Source organism: Rattus norvegicus, chromosome 3, assembly GCF_036323735.1.
Source record: "Rattus norvegicus strain BN/NHsdMcwi chromosome 3, GRCr8, whole genome shotgun sequence".
Taxonomy (NCBI): Eukaryota; Metazoa; Chordata; class Mammalia; order Rodentia; family Muridae; genus Rattus; species Rattus norvegicus.
Window position 1 is genome coordinate 21,030,272 of NC_086021.1, and position 20,419 is coordinate 21,050,690.

At 36.4% G+C, this 20,419-nt stretch overlaps 3 pseudogenes; 1 reads left to right on the top strand and 2 right to left on the bottom strand.

The window, feature by feature from the left end:
- The first annotated feature begins 3,879 nt into the window (after window positions 1–3,879).
- The window catches only part of LOC134486033 (ralA-binding protein 1-like), a 41,683-nt pseudogene continuing 25,143 nt past the window's right edge, over window positions 3,880–20,419 (top strand).
- On the bottom strand, window positions 9,905–10,838 carry Naa11-ps15 (N(alpha)-acetyltransferase 11, NatA catalytic subunit, pseudogene 15; annotated as a pseudogene).
- Window positions 10,866–12,138, bottom strand: Txnl4a-ps10 (thioredoxin-like 4A, pseudogene 10; annotated as a pseudogene).

Sequence of the window (20,419 nt, forward strand, 5' to 3'; positions counted from 1 at the left end):
CTATACAACTCCTTGGCATATACCCAAAAGATGCTCCAACATATAACAAGGAAACATGCTCCACTATGCTCATATCAGCCTTATTCATAATATCCAGAAGCTGGGAAAAAACCTACATGTCACCGAGCAAAGGAATGGATACAGAAACTGTGGTATATTTGGACAATGAATAATTACTCAGCTATTGAAAACAATGACTTCATGAAAGTTTTAGGAAAATGAATGGAAGTAAAAAATATCATCCTGAATGAGGTAACCCAATCAGAAAAGAACACACACGATATGTACTCACTGAGAAGTGGATATTAATTTTAAAACTTGGCATACCCAAGATACAATTTACAGACCACATGAAGCTCAAGAAGAAAGACAAAAGTGTGGATGTTTCAGATCTTCTTAGAAGAGGGAACAAAATAATCACAGAAGAAAATACGGACACAAAGTGTGGAGCAGAGACTGAAGGGAAGGCCATCCAGAGACTGCCACACATGGTGATCCATCCTACATGCAGTCATCAAAACCTAATCACTATTGGGAATGCCAAGAGTTGCATGCTGACAGAAGCTGTCTCCAGATAGGCTCTGTCAGAGCCTGAGAAATTCAGAGGCAAGTCCTTGCAGCCAAACACTGGAGTGAGAATGGGGTACCCATTGGAGGAGTTAGAGAAAGGACTGAGGTATGTGAGGGGATTTGCAACCTCATAGGAAGAATAGGATCAACCTACTAGATACCCCAAAGCTCCCAGGGACTAAACCACCAACCAAAGAATACACATGGAGTGACCCAAGTCTCCAGTAGCATATGTAACAGAGGACAGCCTTGTTGGGCAGTAATAGGAGGAGAGGTCCTTACTCCTATGAAGGCTTGATGCTTCATTATAGTAGAATGCCGGTTTGGGGAGGTAGGAGGGAGTGGGTAGGTAGGTTACGGGAGCACCCTCACGGAGGCAGGGGTGTGGGGATGGAATAGGGTTTTTTTGGGGAGGAGAAACCAGGAAAGGGTATAATATTTGAAATGTAGATAAAGAGAATGTCCAAGAAAAAAAAAGAAATGGTCATTCTACCAAAAGTATTCATTAGATTCAGTGTGAGCCCCATCAAAATTCCAGTAGATCCACAGATCTTGAATGGACTAATCTCAACTTCAAATGAAAGTAAACACACACACACACACACACACACACACACACAGAGAGAGAGAGACAGAGACAGAGACAGAGACAGAGAAAGAGAGAGAGGTAGATATCTAAAACACTGTGTATAATAAAAGTATGGTATTGGCACAAAACAGACACAGTGATAAAATGAATTGACCTGATAAGCCAGACACACATTTACATACCTATGGTAGAGTTCATCAAATGTCTGCATGCAGGAGAATTAAAATAGGTTTATACTTATCACCCTGTACAAAACTCAACTACAAATGCAAGAAAACTACAACAATAAGCCAGAAATACTCAATATGATAGGAGAGTATGTAATGAATAACCTTGAACTCACTGACAGAAGACAATACTTTCTGAACAAGACTCTATTAGTGAAAGTTCTAACACCAAAATTTAATAAAAATGGGACCACCTTAAACCAAGAAGCTATACATGCCAAAAGACAATGTCATTAGGCAAATCAAGAGCCTACAGAATGGGAAAAGATATTTAACCAACAATACATTCTATAGAGGACAAATATAATAAGTACATAAAAATAAAAATAATTGGTTTTCAATAAAAATATGCAAACTTTTTCATTTTCTATGAAAATCAGTATGGAGGTTCCTCAGAAAGTTAGAAATCAATTTATCTCAAGATCTAGCTATACCACACTTCAGCATAAACGCAAAGCATATTTCATCATATCAGAGAGAGACTTTCCCTACTATATTTAATGCTGCTCTATTCCCAATTACCAGAAAGTGCAAATGAGCTAGACGCCTCTCTAAAGAAGAATGGATGAATAAAATTTGATAGTTTACATATTCCAATATTACACAGTTGTTAAAGAAAATGGCATCATGTAACTTGCAGGCAAATGATGGAACTGGAAAATTAACATCGCAAGTGAGGTATCCTCGACCCAGAAAGACAAGTATGTCCTACATCACCTACACATGGATATTAGCTGTTAAGCAAATGAGAACCAAGCTTCATTGAATGTATAGAATAGAAACAATTAGACTTTTAAAACATGGAGATAATTTCTATATGGGAAAATATGATTTATCTTTTGCAGGGCAGAGATTTTCCTACTTACTGAAAAATTAGGTTAAATCTGGACTTTAATTAATGTTGTTTTGAAAGGGATTGATCTGTAAGAAGTAATCCAAAGCTTGATAGAAAAGAAAATATAGAATTAAACATAGGTTCTTACATTTAACCAGAAGCAGCATATCATGGAAGACATATTCCATTGAACTTCTCATACAAAATCAGATTAATATAAACTGACTATATCATCACTTAACTGTTTTTTCTCTTGATATAATCATTATCAACTCCATTCTCCAGAATGTCCTTCTATATGCCTGATGTGCCGGTTATGGCAGGATTACTGAATTTATGAAACTTTATAGTATTTTATAAAGTGAAGCTTCAGTTAATTACAAAAGTACAAAATTATAATTCATTTAAATTACTTTTAAGATGTGTTACCATATTCTATGACTAAGGGAGTGCTAATATTTTTATAAATTATTTTAATTTTTATATAAAAGAATGGCACACATGGAGCTCTCTATGAAGACCAAAAGAGGATGCAGGGTGAGTTGAAGATAGGGGTATAAGATGTGTGAGCCACCAAAAGTCAACAATAGGAACCAAATCTAAGTCCTTTGGACAGGCAGAAAATGCCTAGACAAGATAACCTGTGGATGTTAATCTTTGGACACAAACTAGGAAAATCAAGTTTCCTGAGAATTTCAAAAGAGTATGCTGGTCTTGTATTTCTTCTGCGTTTTTTTTTTTTACTGTGTTTTGTTTTAAAAAAAACTTGACTGATTAAGACCAAACAAATTGGGTATAAGTTCAAATACTTTGAGTTATTTAGTAATAATAATTTAACTAATTTAATAGGTTATAATTTTAATTTACAAATTTATTAGATTAATCTAGGCTTTACTGTATAAAACTTACTATATATTGATAGCTGTGTGTCCTCCTTTGTATCCTTCAAAGATGTCTGGCTTCACAGAAGTGTGTGAAGGTTTCTGATTCTATGTTGGGAAAGCACATTACAATTTAAAGTTTCTTGTGATTTTGTGTCTATTCAGTTCTAAGGTTCTCAGTGTTAAAGAAGTCTCCATGCTACCTTTTTCATAAGGAACCTTATGTTGAAAAAATAAAAATTGACAATTTTTGAAGATTCATATGCATTTCACAATATTTTCAACCAATATCTTCTTATACACATGTCTATCTATCCATCTATCTGCCTGTCCATCTGTCCATCCATCCGTCCATCCATCCCTCTCTATCTATCTATCTATCCATCCATCCATGTGTCTGTCTTCTATCTCATCTATATCATAGGGTATATCTACATCTATATGTATATTTATAGTTGTGAAAATGTTATTCAATACAAACACTTGTGGTTCCACCTGTGTACAAAAATTATGTTTTAAAGCCACAAGGAGAGTAAATGAAATGCACGTGTCACTTTGCCAGATGACATGTGCCTTAGAATATTCACATCACAATAGTCCTTCAGCCTGACAACTACAGAATCCTCAGACTTCAGTAGTTTTCTAGCCACTGTAGTCACCAGTTTGGTGTCTAGAGGCAGGAAGGCAAATGAAAATTTCACATTGTTTGATAAGTTCTTCACCGCAGGCTCTACTAAAAAGATATATATTTATATAATTTGATTCTCATGATAGACTTATGGTATCATGAAGTGTTTTGTCTTGATTATTCAAGATCATATGAGATAACTCAACTCATCAGTGGTTTCTTGATAGGGTAATCATTGTAGCAATATTCAGTACCAATCTTCTACAGAAACAAAGTTATCACATGGAGAGGGGTATATTTTGTGCTACACAGGAGAATAATTTCTGTAAAGTTTTAAAAACTGTACAAGTTAGAAGTGAGGATTATTTTATGCTCAATCCAATTACTTTCCCCCCCTGGCTGTAGATTTTTATTTTAAGAAACTGGTAAATCTAACGCACAATCTAAGAATTCTCTGGTTTTTAAGAAATTGTTATTGTTTCCAACACACATTGTGCCCTTTGGAATCTAATGCTCAGAATTTAACACTGACTCAGATGAGACATGCACAACTTTCATGACATGGTCATTAACTTAAAATTTTGTTCATGAAGCTGAGGTATTACTATTTTTTAAACATATCTTTACAATACTGCTTGATGTGTGTGATGGCAACTATTGTCTGTTCTCCTTTTGATTCATGAGAGTCTTAAGTCCTTTCTAAGTGAAAGCTATGACATTTCTGTACATATTCTTTGAAAGATGTAACATATATTGTGGGATGAATTATAGTCACTTGAGTAACTATATATTTTAAATATCCAAACAGAAAGAGCAGGGCACAATAAAGAAACCACCAAAACAGAAGCCACTCCCTTATTATAGGGAACAATTTTATTATGAATAAGAGAGAAAAATGTTCAGAGGCACACGAAAAACCAGAATATAGAAAACAGAAACAGGCTTGACCAAGTCTGGGAAAAGACAAGGAAGACTATCAGAAGAGAGAATGGAGATAGCTTGGTCACGGAAAAGGACTCACAAAGAGAGGAAGGGGATTATAGCACATGTTAGGAGTTAGTATAGTGAAGAAGGGGATGAGGTGTTGGAAAATGTCTGTAACCTAGATGTGGGATTTTAAATTTATACCAAGTATGATTACCCCCTTCAAGAATAAAGAAGGTCAGAATGGAAATTGATATCCTAATATGAACAAGTCAATGGAGAGCCATATGTCCCTTTTGCCAAAGTCAGGGGAAATGTCCACCTTTGCTAGACAAGACCAATTTCACAAATTTTTTGATGAATGCTTGTATTTTTCATTTTTCCTTTTATTGTTCTTGCTGGTTTTTTTGTTTGTAACTATCAGGAATCTTTCTTTCTTGTATCTTGAACTGGATTGAGATGGCAATTGAGATAACCTGATTATTTTCAACACATCTACTGTTGGGAGCGGCTAAAGATGGCACTGACATCTAGTGGTCGTTTGTGGTATACAACCATTATAGCCGTGTCCCTGGCCTTCCTCTGGCATTTACAAGGCCAGGGTGATATGCATGCTAATAAGGTATCTCATACTGCACCAATCCCCAGAGGACAAGTTTACAGCCACTGTCTGTCTTGTATTTAAGGCAAGTGCCTTTGTTCCTCGGGGCCCCCATATCAGCAATTAGGTGTTCCTACAATAAAGGCTGTTGAGAAAAATCCGGCGGTGTTGCGTCTTCCTTGCTGGTCAGGGTGGGCGAAACAATCTACAATGTTAGCTCACAAAGGTTTAGTTATAGCATTTTCTCAGAGTATCATATCTGATATGTGACATAATATATATCTACATTAGGATTTATCAAAGTTTCAAAAAATCAATTATAAAGTAGCAATGCAATAATTTTATTGGAGGGTATCACTGCAAGTTTAGGAACTGCATTAAAGTGTTGTAGCATTTAGAGTTTGAGAACCATTGTTCTATATCCTACCAACTACACTTCTTCAAACTATTCCCATGACACTTCTGAAAAGGGTCCCACTTCTGAAAAGATCCTACTTCTTCAATACATTCCCAATAGTTCCCTTCATCCATGACATAGTTTCTGTTACATTTTAAAGCTGTCTATAGCTCAACAGAATCATGCTTGGAAAACTGAGTCTGCATTTTAACTCTGTTCGCCCTTTGAACTACAGTATGAACATTGGTTTTTAACTTATCCACTGAACACTTGTTCTCTAGGTGGAGCTCTGCATCAGGAGAATTTTTTTTTTCTCCATATGGACACGACTAAGGAGGAAGATGTAGGAGAAGAAAATCGAACCATGGTTTGTCAAGGTGCTGCGGTTATCCGAAGAGGCTAGAAAAGAAAGAAACGATATCTGACCTTGTTCAATGACATTTTGGTGGTATCCAGTAAACTGTAAGTATATGCATCATGCTTTCCTTACTATAAGAGGCTACTCAGTGGAAAGACCTTAAGGTACAAAACTGTGTATAACTTCCTTTATTTTTGAGATTATAATTACTTTACATTCTCCTTCTTTTTCCTCTTCCATGTCCTTCCACATCCTTCCATATACCCCTCCTTGTTCTCTTTTGAAATCATGGCTTTCTGGGGTTTTTTTATTACTCATTCTTACTCATTATTTTGTATGTAAGCTAACATAAGATACACATATATAATAGATATTCATGGTACAGTTTCTAAGTACTTAAATATAACCTACTCAGTCAGTATAATATTGCTTGTATTTGTGTTTTCAGGAATGTGTATTTGGTATTAGATAGGCAATCTAATTGACAATCCTAGGGGAGATTTCTCTTACTCTCAAGTTTCCTTAGTGGCATATACTTCTTTGAGTAGGGTTGATGCTTACTGGACTACTCCTATATATTTCTCAATTTGTTTTGACACATTCTTTAGGCACATTTAAAAAATTAATTAATTAAGGTACCACTCTGCTGTTTGAATCTGGTGAAAGATTAGCGACAAGCTACCAAGGAGACAGTTATGCAGGCATGTGCCCACATTTCTAGCATTTTTTAAAAACTAACTTAGGAGTATTACAACTGGTAATGAGAGCCCTGTGAACACATTTAGTGACACATTTCTCTAAATAAAATATTAAACTCCTGACAAGCAGGAGCCTTCTTGCTTGGTGTTTACAAATAGATTACAGAAGCAAGATTGTTGGTCATAAGGAGCTACACATGTAAACCTCCTGACCTCATAGCTTCCAGATTAGCATGAAGAGATAGGAAGCAGCTTCTATCTCTCCACTATCAAGGGAAACTGCTGGCACTAAGTCTTGCTTGGTGATTCTGCAGACACTAGAGAAAACTGTTGTGATTGAATGAAACTGTGTACTTCGTTATATTAGAATGTATGGCCATAGAGATGTTTTCTGGGACCACATCATGTATAATCTCCACTACTTATGATCACAGCCTTCTAGAATATGTGATGCTGGTATTGATACTATCAAGTAAATATCTTAAGTGGTGTTCTCATAAGTACATAAATTTATCAGACAGACATCAATAAAATAGTCTATTCCATTTTTTGGGGGGGCAGGGGTTAAATTTTCTGATCATCAGTGAATCATTTTCCAGAAGATCCATTTCACAGATTGTGAGAAAAATAAAATATTCAGGTGAGAGTTCTTCTATACATTATAAATACACCAACTGGGTATGTTTTTCTTGCAACCCTGATCAGTCATGTAAGCTCCTTCACAGAAAATGGTAATTAGTGTCTGAGGCAGGCTGAAAATAAAAGAATGGACTGGGTGTCTGTCAATCTGTCCATCTTTCTTGTTTTTTTTTTTTTTTTTTTTTTTTTTTGGTACAGAGCTCCTTTTCTTTCCACAGTGGGAAATCTTCACATTTTATATTAAAAGATAGTAATCAACTCATCAGAAATGTAAAAAGAAATAAACTGATCATTTGCCATATAAGTGTAGTTGATGGAAGGAAGTAAACCTAAGTTTGTGCTGAGAATAAAGGAAACGGAAATGGTTGGTTTCTTAAAGGCAGTACATATGATCGCTTCTGTCATGTTGCAATTGTAATTAAAACTATTTTTAGATTCTCATTCACATTATGGAAAGAAGTTTATCAAGTTTATAAGGAGTGATTATTGTTATTTCCATTTTCAAGGAAGATTATCTCTTATCAGACATTGGAATTAGAAGTTTCAGGTTCAAACATTTCTTGGAAATTTTATACATATGTTTAAATGGTGAATATAAAATGTAAATATAAATATCTCATTATTGAGACATGTGTGTATGTATATCTTGAAGTACATGTTGCACGATGGCTTGTATTTTAACTATAGTATGTTACATTAGATTATATGAGGAATCTTTCTTTGTAGTGCAATTAGTCTTCCCATGTTTTAAATATTAAAGGTTTATATACAGGATTTTTGAACCATGATTTATTCTTGTGATATTCTGTCCCCTGAATTTGAGAGGGAGTCATTATCTTCAGTTATCTAGCCACATATTAGCACACGAGTATCAGAAGGAAAGTTCAATACCTAGGTTTACACAGCAAATGCACCATCCATCATTTAAAAATGCAAAAAAAATCATGAGTGTGGGGAGGAGATCTGTCAGGAGATAGAATGGAAGGAGAAAGTGACAAAAACAATCATCAAATGCATTGTATTTTAATGTAGAATTCTCAAAGAGCAAATTACTCAGAAAAAGAATGACAAAAGGATAAAATTTATGCTTCAAAGATTATTGTTTCTTAAAAACACTTCTAATAATACCAGAATGCTTGATAGGAAGACATTATTCTAATTATTTGGCTAAATTATTGGAAAAAATGATTGCCTTTTTGGTTACTTGTGTGATATATAATTTGCGGGTTTTCTACAGGAGCTACTAGAATGAGGTTATTGAATATTTTAGTACAGGGAGATAGACAACAGAAAATTTTACTAAGTCAAACAATATTTTTGTTTATATTCTGGAAAGATTTTTCCATGTAATTAATTAAAATAAAAAATCTTGAAATAATTTCCTTTGTGTATTATGGGAAAAAAAACAAAGCAAAATAGTTACTCGTTAACTAAATCCAGGTAAGAATTATTGATACAGGTGGCTTTCTGTAAGTGCCGCTGTGCTTAGATTTAGCAATGGATGTGTCCTTTTTTGCTCTGGGGCAGGAAGAACTTGGTTTTACCACAACACCAACTACAATGCAAATTAAACTAACAGATATTTGATTCTCTTTATAGAAATAAGAAATTTAAGATAAAACATGTCATTCCATTGGCTACCCTGTGGATTGGTGATGAAGTGGACGCATTCAGATCAGACAACACTGCTGCTTCCAAGTCCATTTACCTATACTGGCCGATGGGACATGTTGTTGCCACCTTTCGGTAAGACCTAGAGTTCGGACCTGTGATCACAAGATGATAACTTCAGAAATTGTGGGTCAAATTAATGGAGTGTAATTCACTTCCCAGTGAATGAGTATATTCATTCTAATATTCTCCAATTAGAAAACAAAAATCAGGCTATGGTTATTGGTGACCATTGAAGAGTGTGTATCTATCTAGTAACTCCTTTCACCAAATGCTTTCATCATCCCAAAATGTTTGCAAAAATAGAGTCAATTTTAGTCTAATTGTATACAGGATGCCAACTCAACTTTCCGCCTTCTATCATGATCCTAGATTTTTCTATACTCTTCATTATATCCATTTCCACATGTACGTAGGTGCTTTACGGTTTTTTGTTTTGTTTTTGTTTTTTTGTTTTGTTGTTTGTTTGGGTTTTTTCTTCTCCTTATATTTTTATTTGTTCAGGTTAGAGATTGCAGTTTAATTTCTGCTTGTCATTTCCTTAAGATCTACAAATTCTGCTCCCATATTAGTCCAGAACCTATCATCGTCTCCCACGAAGAAAGAGAGCATTCTTCTTCAAAAGGAGGGAGGGCAAGGCCAGGCAGTTCCCCAGAAAGCAAGAGCGGATAACTTCCCACAAGGGAGAGGGCATGAGGACTAGCTTGATGGTTCTACTCCAAGGGAAACCCAGATAAACACTGGCAAATGCAGGACGCTGGGGTATTCTCAAGTTGTCCCCACTTCCTGTTTAGCATTCTAGGGTATGGAAACCTGCAGGATATACAGAACCAGTACAGCACTGAACAGAATCTGATGGCAGCATGAAGAAGCCAAGAAAGGCGCTGCCTGGCAGTCCTCAGGCCTCCTTGACTCCCGCACAACAGGTTCTGTGTCCAGGTGTGCCTCCATGATCACACAGGTTATGCAGAAGGTTGCTAAGCATCAAAAGGAGAGCCATTTGCGTCACAGGACTGCAGAACAAGGTTCCCAAGAACAATATGACTAAAATACGAGGACCTGTTGTGCTCAAGCAGGTCCTAAGAGGCGGACCCCAAGGTCTGCAGGCTGTCTTGGACATCAGTGCTATCTTTGCCATTACTGCCACTGTCACCTCTAGCCAGGTTGTCCCGCTGATAGGCCTCTTCGGAACCAGGAAGTGTGCTACCCTGATTCTCCTTGGAACCAAAAACGACATATCTGCCTTTCTTCAGCTCCAGTTGCCTTCTCAGCTCATCTGCCATCTGTGAGAGATCTCGCTTCAGAGCATATGCATCTTCGCCATCTGCATAGTACTTGGGCTCCACCTCACTAACCTGGAAGTTCAGGGTGCTGGAACAGAGGTGCAAGGCTGCTCGGTTGCTCTTCCTGGCATGCAGGGAGACATACTTTGCACTGAGTCCTCTATCATGGCCTGGGAAGCCTGGTCCATTAGCTTCTTAGCCAGGGCAAAGCGTAGGTGGCAGCGCTTCACAGCCAGTGGGGTGATGTGTCCATGAGGGACGTTATCAGGATCCTCTTCCATTTTGGCCAGAACATAACCCACAATCTTCCCAACCTCATCCTCAGCAATGTAGGAGAGCTGGGCCACGAGAGGCCATGATAGTAGTACTTCATCTGGTAGTTCTCGGGCAGGCAGAGCAGGTTGCAGTGTTGTATGTTTATCAGGTCATATGGCCGAGCCCAGCAGATGCTCATATTGGCGGCAGAAAAGCCTATCAGACTCGGGAGAATCAGAGAGGATGCCACAGAGCACAAGCGACACCAGCACCATTTGCTTTAAGACACCTGGGTTATCCAAACGGAACTCATACGAGATGAGGAAGATCTCTCACTATTTTCCATTTCGTTTCGGCGATGCTGTACAGAACTTTGTATATCTTCATGCAAGTGGGGTCCTAGTCGTGTCCAAAGTAAATGATGACCACACAGTCCTCCTCTGAAAGGATTGGCCGGTCTACCTACCAGCCATTGTGTAGATGCGGAAGCATGTACAACACTTTGGACGCGCTTGCACAGCATGACCTCGCGAGCTACCTCTAACCTCGTGTGAGCCCACAGGGCCGGACCAATGGGCAAAGCACCAGTGTGCTTTATGTTTTGATCTTCGATGTTCAAGACTCCACAAGATCCATGGGGCAGGACAGAGGTGCATTGTCCTAGAAGAATGTGAACAAGACAAGATCTTATTTATCCTAGACATTCTTCTTCCCAAAATGATCTGATTTTATCTGTGTCTTAAAAGTACACAGATCTATCTCTTCCCAATAATATTGTGTAGTATAATTAAATTTGAAAAATACTTTATATACTCCCACATTTTCTTAAAAATTAGTATTTAATTGAATGATGAAAAGTTACTCATGCAATACTCAAGTATTTGAATGTCTCTGCAGAAGAATATCACTGGTTTTTATAGTCAATTAAAAAGGACTGGTGTCATTAGACCATCAGAGTCAGGTATAATTTTCAGAGTTCAGGAAAATTTCAAATTTGCATTCTAATCTTTCATGAGAAGATGTGCTCATGGCATATTGATATTATATTGAGTGTAGTTGATGGAATCACAGGGATTGTGTAGCACGTGCCTTCTGCTCTAATCAAACATATACCAAAATTCAAATTTTTTTCCACATGAAAAGTTCATGCATACTCCATATTTGGGCTCTTTTCATTCTTCTATCCAAATTCTTAGTGTCATCACACAGTTGACTCAAATAACACAAAAACAAGTTTTATGAGCATTCTAGGCTCTGTGACTTTGCTCTTTACATGGAAAAGCATTTGTCATAGACTCTGACAAAAGAGAAGATCACCTTTTGTTCTCTGAATGTTTTCTATTCCTCTGGTAAAATCTCAAAATTTTGTTATTTAATACTTAGGGTTTCTCTCTTATCAAATATGAGAAATATTATATTTAGGGATGGTAAAGTGTCACATGACAGCACGGCAGTACAAAAATTAGGTCAGTTAGAGGTGGAATCGTGTAGAGACTGCCAAATATACCTATGCCATAATTGATGACCACAGACGTAAGATATTTTTATGCATAATAACCTTAAAAATCTTACCATTTATCATGACTCTAATATTTTTCAATTTCACAGTTCCATGGAACAGACCATTTGGTGGTATTTCTTTCTACAAAGATATTTTACTGTTGTTAATATTTTAATTCCTTGGTGATATATATTGGTAGTATGTGCTTCGAGATATATATATATATATATATATATATATATATATATATATATTTGATATTCTTTCTCGAAATCAGTTGTTAATTAGATGGTCAATGGAAAATGCTTTGCATTCTCCTGTCCATTCCTTATTTTATTTAATTTGGTGGAAGTTCTGCATTTATTATTTCCTCTTTGTATTAGAGTAAACAGTACTCTCAAGTCTTATTTTAAGTTCCACTAAGTAGATGTCACTCTATCATACACATTCCAACCATCTGCTGCTTCCTCCTTTGAGGTCAAGCAAATTTCTATTCTTCTGTTTGTTTCAGGCACATCATTTTGAGGACTGGCTATACTACTTAGGTCAATGTGTTATTACCTGACTATATCTGTTTCTGAAACATTTTTTGAGTATTCACCAGTCAAATAATGAATATTGCTGAACTTATTTTCTTATATTGAAAGCTAAGATGATTCTGAAAAAATATTGACAGGGATTAGCTTGAAATATGCTCCTAATTAATCTTGCTGTATTATATATTTTTGTTGCATTTCACAGATCCATTCATGAAGCCAAGAAACACAACAAAATGCAACTTCCCATGCAGATATTCACTGAGAACATTGCATGCTGTGACACTGTATGTGAATACAAAACCAAAACTAATATTCCATGTTCATGACTAGGAGAGAGACAGTTTGTAAAGTAATGGAAGATGGAGACATAAGAAGAGCATGGATGGGGAGAGCAGGACAGAGGGAGAGAGGGACAGAGGGACAGAGAGACTGAGGGAGAGAATTTAGACAGTATTGTGTGGAACTAATTAAATTATTTTACATTAAATTATATTAAATTATATCTGTAGTCAATGCAGACATAGGACTCTCATATGTGATGTGTAGAGAGCAACATGAAACAAGACTGATTCATGTACTAGAGATCCAAAAAGAGGAAATACTTTTTGTTATATCACTGAAAATTGAACCAAATATTTCCAACAGCATATATTTCCAAGTGGAGTATTATTAGTACAATTAAACTGCCCCCTCCTGAGTCCTTATTGCTTATATCTTAACTGTGTGCTGTTTCCTCTATTCCTTATTCATTTTAAAATATTTATGTCTAGTAAGCAATTTTTATTTTATATTATCATAAAGCATTATTGATATACCTAAGTGTTATAACCATAACACTCCATTCCTAAGTGTTCAATGATATATTAGCTCTTCATCTCCATTCTGTGCTCTTTCTCTAAGTCTCTTACTATGCATCCTTATACCTTCCTCTGAATTCCAGCTACAAAGTCATGGCTTTCATCCTCATGTTTATTAGCATAATCTAGTCATGAGGGTATCTTTGCATGTGTCTTCTGTTCAGAAATTACCTTTACAAATTTAACAGTGGTGTGTGTGTGTGTGTGTGTGTGTGTGTGTGTGTGTGTGTGTGTGTGTTCATCTTTGTGTATGGTGTTTAGGATAAAACTCACAACCTCACAATACTATACAGTAGTTCTATCATTGAGATAAACATAAATATCTATTGAATAATTGTCTATTTTTCTCAGGCTTATATTATTGTTCACTTTCCAGTATTGGGTTTAGTGCAGATCAAAAATTTAACTACTATGTAACATGTAGAGCATTGAAGACATTTCCTACTGTAAAGCAGAATAGACTGTGACTCAGGGATCACCACCTCTCTGCCTTTCATAAATGCTAATGGGTACACCTAGAGTCAGTGTTCTAACATGTCACTGTGGACACTGCACTAGACTTACAAAGGGCACTATAATGAAGATATTTTAGATCACCAAGCAATTTGTTACTCATACCAAGTCCACGTTACACAAAACAGTAACTAAAAATAGTATAAAATAGATTTTGAGTCAGTGACATAAATCAGGGAACACTCATTAGCTTGGCTGAACCATATGTGTCCTCAGGACAGAGAAGAGCAGAAGAGCAGAACGTCCCATAGGGAAATGTTCTCATGCCTCTGTTGTTTGACTTTAGCTGGGGCAAATGCTAAGCGTTGTACACTTTTGTGACTTAGATCCATTTGCTTTAACATGAACATTTTTACTAATTCTCTCCCATGACTCTAGTGCTTTAATATTTTATCCTACCATAATTATTAAAAACCTTTCATGTAGTTCAGAAGATTGGTAATAGACAATTGTAACTTTTATTCATGTTATATGTTTATATCCTTTTTGTCTTTGAAGAGATATTATCAGATCATCAAAACATTCTTCTACCTTTCTTAGATATCTTCCCTTATTTTCTTTCTTCATATTCTCTAGTCAGTATTCAGAAATAATTCTTCATATATATATTTTATATATATATATCAATTTTTAGTAGTTTTTATTGATTTTTTTGTTTATACTTTAGCCTTTTCTTTTATCGTTTGAAAATTCTTTGAATCATCAATGTATTTCATTACACTTAAGATAAACCTGTAAAGTTTTTCTATGGATAAATTAGGAAAATGTTTTAATCCTATTTTTATATTAGGATTTTTCCACCTAATTTTTGTTTTTTCTTTATTCTTAAGATTGAATGTAGATCTCTCAGACACTGCTTATATTTTAAAATAGATAGATGCAGATGATTTTAGAATTATCTTTATTTGATAATTTCATGTAAGTATAGAAATGCCAAATCACCTGCACAATCACAAGATATCCCGAAACCTTTCCCTTTATTCATGTTCTTTTCTTTTCTTGACTTTAGTAATTACCAATGTATAAAATATTGACTTTTGGTCTTACCACTGTATAGAAAACAACTGCACTGTCCTCATGAGTCAATGCTTATGCCATGGCTGGGGGACAGCATTTGACTACATGCCTCCATGATTTTAGTAATCTGTTTTAAAATTTATACCTTGTTAGTGATAGTATCACCTCACTGTTGCACATTTAGTCTATTAGTATGTAATTTCAATATTTACAGTTATTATTTCTATCTGAAGATATAAGCAAATATATTTACGTTAAACATTTTTTTATTTGTCTTTGAAAAATTAAAACATTTTATTCCTCATAGAAGGAGCATGTGAACTATCCTAAGGTTGATATTCTCTCTTAAGAATTGTTTACCTTTCTGTGGTTCATCATGAGTCAAGAAATATTTTAGCATATATAATAAAACTACCAGTTCCATTTTAGTTTTCATGCTTTAAAAATGTTATTTGTAGAAATATTTTATTTAAAAAGTCTCTTTGTCTTGAAATCTGCTTTACAAACAAAATCACCATCAGAAAGAGATGTACACATCTTTGCAACTATTAATTAGACATTAATATGTTTCTAATGCTCTGAAAACAAAATGTTTACAGTAATGTGAATTAAAGTCCCATGTGAATTATTACTCTATCTCATGTGCAGAATTCTTTATAATAAAACTTTGTTGTCTTAATATTATACGAATGTTTTCAGACATTCATCAAAATATCAGAAGCTTTATTTTTCATTAAATGTTCTATGCTTACCGTGTGTGTGTCTGTCTCTGTGTGTGTGTGTGTCTGTCTCTCTCTCTCTCTCTGTGTGTGTGTGTGTGTGTGTGTATGTGTGTTCCTATGAGTATGTGGTTTATGAATATATGTACATATTTCAATGTGCCATATTGGTGTAATAAGGAAACTTGCAGGTGATTATTTCCTTCTGGCATGTATGATTTCTGAGCCCTGATCTATATTTTCACCCATAGGTAATTAATTTTGCATTCTGAACAAAACCTTAAATTTGTTCCTTTCTTGTTACATTCCAACCACAAGATCAGAGCTGTTTTTTTTTTCATATTCTAAGATGCTTTTGCATAATTGTTAGCCTCTGCATAAGAAGATACAAAGTCAGTTAGTGTAAGTTGTCCTTTTCATAAAATTCTACTAAGCTGACATGTAACATTGGGGTCTTGGATTGTGAGGAGCTGTCCGAGGAGCTGTCCTCACATATGTGAGGAGCTGTCCTCACAAACTCCATTACAAGATGGCACCGGCATCCGGCAGAACGTACCTAGTAAAAAGGGCAATACGCAGGCGCCTGGTAACTTCCCTACTCAAAGGGACACGTACGTTTTGGTACGTCATCTGGCATAATTGGCAGCGACCAGTCAGAGAGTGACACGTCCTAGGCGAGGATAGTTTCCTATATAAGGGACGGTTATTCCTCACTCGGCGTCTCCACATTGTAAGCTTATGCTCTCCCTCTCAAGACGCATTAAAGCTTTTCTGTAGTAGGATCCTGTGTGTGCCGCGTCGTTCCTGCTGGCGAAACGTAGCGCGGGACATTGGATGAATCATCAAAAGCACTCAAACATACACACAAACACACACACACGCACACATACACACACACACTCACACACACATGCAAACACACCACAGACACAGACACACTCACTCATATTATTTTCAAAGTAATAGATTATGCATAGCAGTTGATTAATAAAAAGTAAAAATTAAAAAATAATGAATGAAACCTTTGTAAAAGAGATGGCTTGTGAAGTGGTTTTCTTAGGTTTGGGTTCATGGTTGTTATGGATAGGGAGAGAGCACATGTGCTGTGTTTCTCATTTAAGGGACTGTTTCTTAGATACTTACAATCCTCATCAAAGATAACTGATAATATAGATACTAACTTCATAAAAATATACTTATGTACTCACTGTCTGGTTATTTATTAGATTTCCAGTACATCAGTGGTTTCTTGTCCGATTACTGTGCTTTGATTTCATGCTATATTCTTGCTGCTGTCTTCCTTGGTCTCTGGAGCAGATTCTAAATGTGAGAGGCAGTAGAGAGCTAATAGTACAAGTACCTTGTTTTTTCCTGGGAGTGTTAAGAAATGGGGTCTTGTTTCTAATATATTCATTTTGGATACCTAGATCTATCACCATAAAAGAATTCAACACTCTATATCTGTATGCCATCTAAGTATTTACAAACCCTGATATGATAAGAGTGCTCACTAATTTTAACTTTTATAAAAATAATTGTGCTGCTTCCCAACCTCATTTTCCTAGAACTGTGCATATGAAGCACATGGAAGTAAGGCTGTAATGATGGAAGTCCAGTTGGAGAGGAAGCAAACGTCTCTGCTCTCTTTTTAAGTGACCTCCCTGACTACGTTCTGCCATAATGAAAGAGAAATCAGGATGCTGAGCTCTAGCACCCATGGCTTCTCAATCACCCTTTATCATACACAACCTGTTACAGTTATGTTTGATTTTTCAATACCCAAGAACTAAATTCTAATATAAATATGTTAGACTGAGTGTCTTCCAGACTTAGCCTATGGGAAGAAAATGAGTTCTACATTAGAGGAGTTCTTACAGATTATAAATTGTAAATAATGATTAGATCATATTAATTTTGTATTCATGAGCTTTCAGGTTATTTTATAGCATTTTTCTCTCTGTGCATTCTGTAGCCTCTGTATGTAACAGCAACAAACTTTGATATGGTGAATGACATAATCAGCAAGTTACTACCAGTGATAAGAAAGCATGTAAGTTACTTTCAATCTATTTTGAGTTAAAATTGAATTTTGCTTTTGAGATTCACATATGTGGAAATGTGTAAATACAGATGAAATTTGATCATGATACATTTACAAATCATATTTTACAAATGGCTCCTTTTTTATTTTATTTGTTAGGTATAAATTTCTTCCTTTCTTTTTTTTTTATTAACTTGAGTATTTCTTATATACATTTCGAGTGTTATTCCCTTTCCCGGTTTCCAGACAAACATCCCCCTCCCCCTCCCCTTCCAATTGGTTGGTCCCCTCCCCACCCTCCCCCCATTGCTGCCCTCCCCCCAAAAGTCTAGTTCACTGGGGGTTCAGTCTTAGCAGGACCCAAGGCTTCCCCTTCCACTGGTGATCTTACTAGGATATTCATTGCTACCTATGAGGTCAGAGTCCAGGGTCAGTCCATGTATAGTCTTTAGGTAGTGGCTTAGTCCCTAGAAGCTCTGGTTGCTTGGCATTGTTGTTCATATGGGGTCTCGAGCCCCTTCAAGCTTTCCAGGTCTTTCTCTGATTCCTTCAACGGGGGCCCTGTTCTCAGTTCAGTGGTTTGCTGCTGGCATTCGCCTCTGTATTTGCTGTATTCTGGCAGTGTCTCTCAGGAGAGATCTACATCCGGATCCTGTCTGCCTGCATTTCTTTGCTTCATCCATCTTGTCTAATTGGGTGACTGAATATGTATAGGCCACATGTGGGGCAGGCTCTGAATGGGTGTTCCTTCTGCCTCTATTCTAAACTTTGCCTCCCTATACCCTCCCAAGGTTATTCTTGTTCCCCTTTTAAAGAAGAAGTGAAGCATTCACATTTTGATCATCCGTCTTGAGTTTCATGTGTTCTAGGCATCTAGGGTATTTCAAGCATTTGGGCTAATATCCACTTATCAGTGAGTGCATACGCTGTGTGTTTTACTGTGATTGGGTTATCTCACTCAGGATGATATTTTCCAGTTCCAACCATTTGCCTATGAATTTCATAAAGTCATTGTTTTGATAGCTGAGTAATATTCCATTGCGTAGATGTACCACATTTTCTCTATCCATTCCTCTGTTGAAGGGCATCTGGGTTCTTTCCAGCTTCTGGCTATTATAAACAAGGCTGCTATGAACATAGTGGAGCACATGTCTTTGTTATATGTAGGGACATTTTTGGGTATATGCCCAAGAGAGGTATAGCTGGGTCCTCAGGCAGTTCAATGTCCAATTATCTGAGGAATCTCCAGACTGATTTCCAGAATGGTTGTACCAGTCTGCAATCCCAACAACAATGGCAGAGTGTTCCTCTTTCTCCACATCCTCACCAGCATTTGCTGTCACATGAGTTTTTGATCTTAGCCATTCTCACTGGTTTGAGGTAAAATCTCAGGGTTGTTTTGATTTGCATTTCCCTTATGACTAAAGATGTTGAACATTTCTTTGGGTGTTTCTCAGCCATTCAACATTCCTCAGCTGTGAATTCTTTGTTTACCTCTGAACCCCATTTTTAATAGGGTTATTTGTCTCCCTGTGGTCTAACTTCTTGAGTTCTTCATCTATTTTGGATATAAGGCCTCTATCTGTTGTAGGATTGGTAAAGATCTTTTCCCAATCTGTTGGTTGCCGTTTTGTCCTAACCACAGTGTCCTTTGCCTTACAGAAACTTTGCAGTTTTATGAGATCCCTTTTTTCAATTCTTGATCTTAGAGCATAAGCCATTGGTGTTTTGTTCAGGACATTTTTTCCAGTGCCCATTTGTTCGAGATGCTGCCCTAGTTTTTCTTCTATTAGTTTGAGTGTATCTGGTTTGATGTGGAAGTCCTTGATCCACTTGGACTTAAACTTTGTACAGGATGATAAGCATGGATCGATATGCATTCTTCTACATGTTGACCTCCAGTTGAACCAGCACCATTTGCTGAAAATGCTATCTTTTTTCCATTGGATGGTTTTGGCTCCTTTGTCAAAAATCAAGTGACCATAGGTGTGTGGGTTCATTTCTGGGTCTTCAATTCTGTTCCATTGGTCTTTCTGTCTGTCTCTGTACCAAAACCATGCAGTTTTTATCACTATTGCTCTGTAATACTGCTTGAGTTCAGGGATAGTGATTCCCCCTGAAGTCCTTTTATGGTTGAGGATATTTTTAGCTTTCGTGGGTTTTTTGTTATTCCAGATGAATGTGCAAATTGTTCTGTCTAACCCTTTGAAGAAATGGATTGGTATTTTGATGGGGATTGCATTGAATCTGTAGAGTGCTTTTGGTAAAATGGCCATTTTTACTATATTAATCCTGCCAATCCATGAGCATGGGAGATCTTTCCATCTTCTGAGGTCTTCTTCAATTTCTTTCTTCAGAGTCTTGAAGTTCTTATTGTACAGATCTTTTACTTGCTTGGTTAAAGTCACACCGAGGTACTTTATATTATTTGGGTCTATTATGAAGAGTGTCGTTTCCCTAATTTCTTTCTTGGCTTGTTTCTTGTTTGTGTAGAGGAATGCTACTGATCCATTTGAGTTAATTTATACCCAGCCACTTTGCTGAAGTTGTTCATCAGCTTTTGTAGTTCTCTGGTGGAACTTTCGGATCACTTAAATATACTATCATCTGCAAATAGTGATATTTTGACTTCTTCTTTTCCGATCTGTATTCCCTTGACCTCCTTTTGTTGTCTGA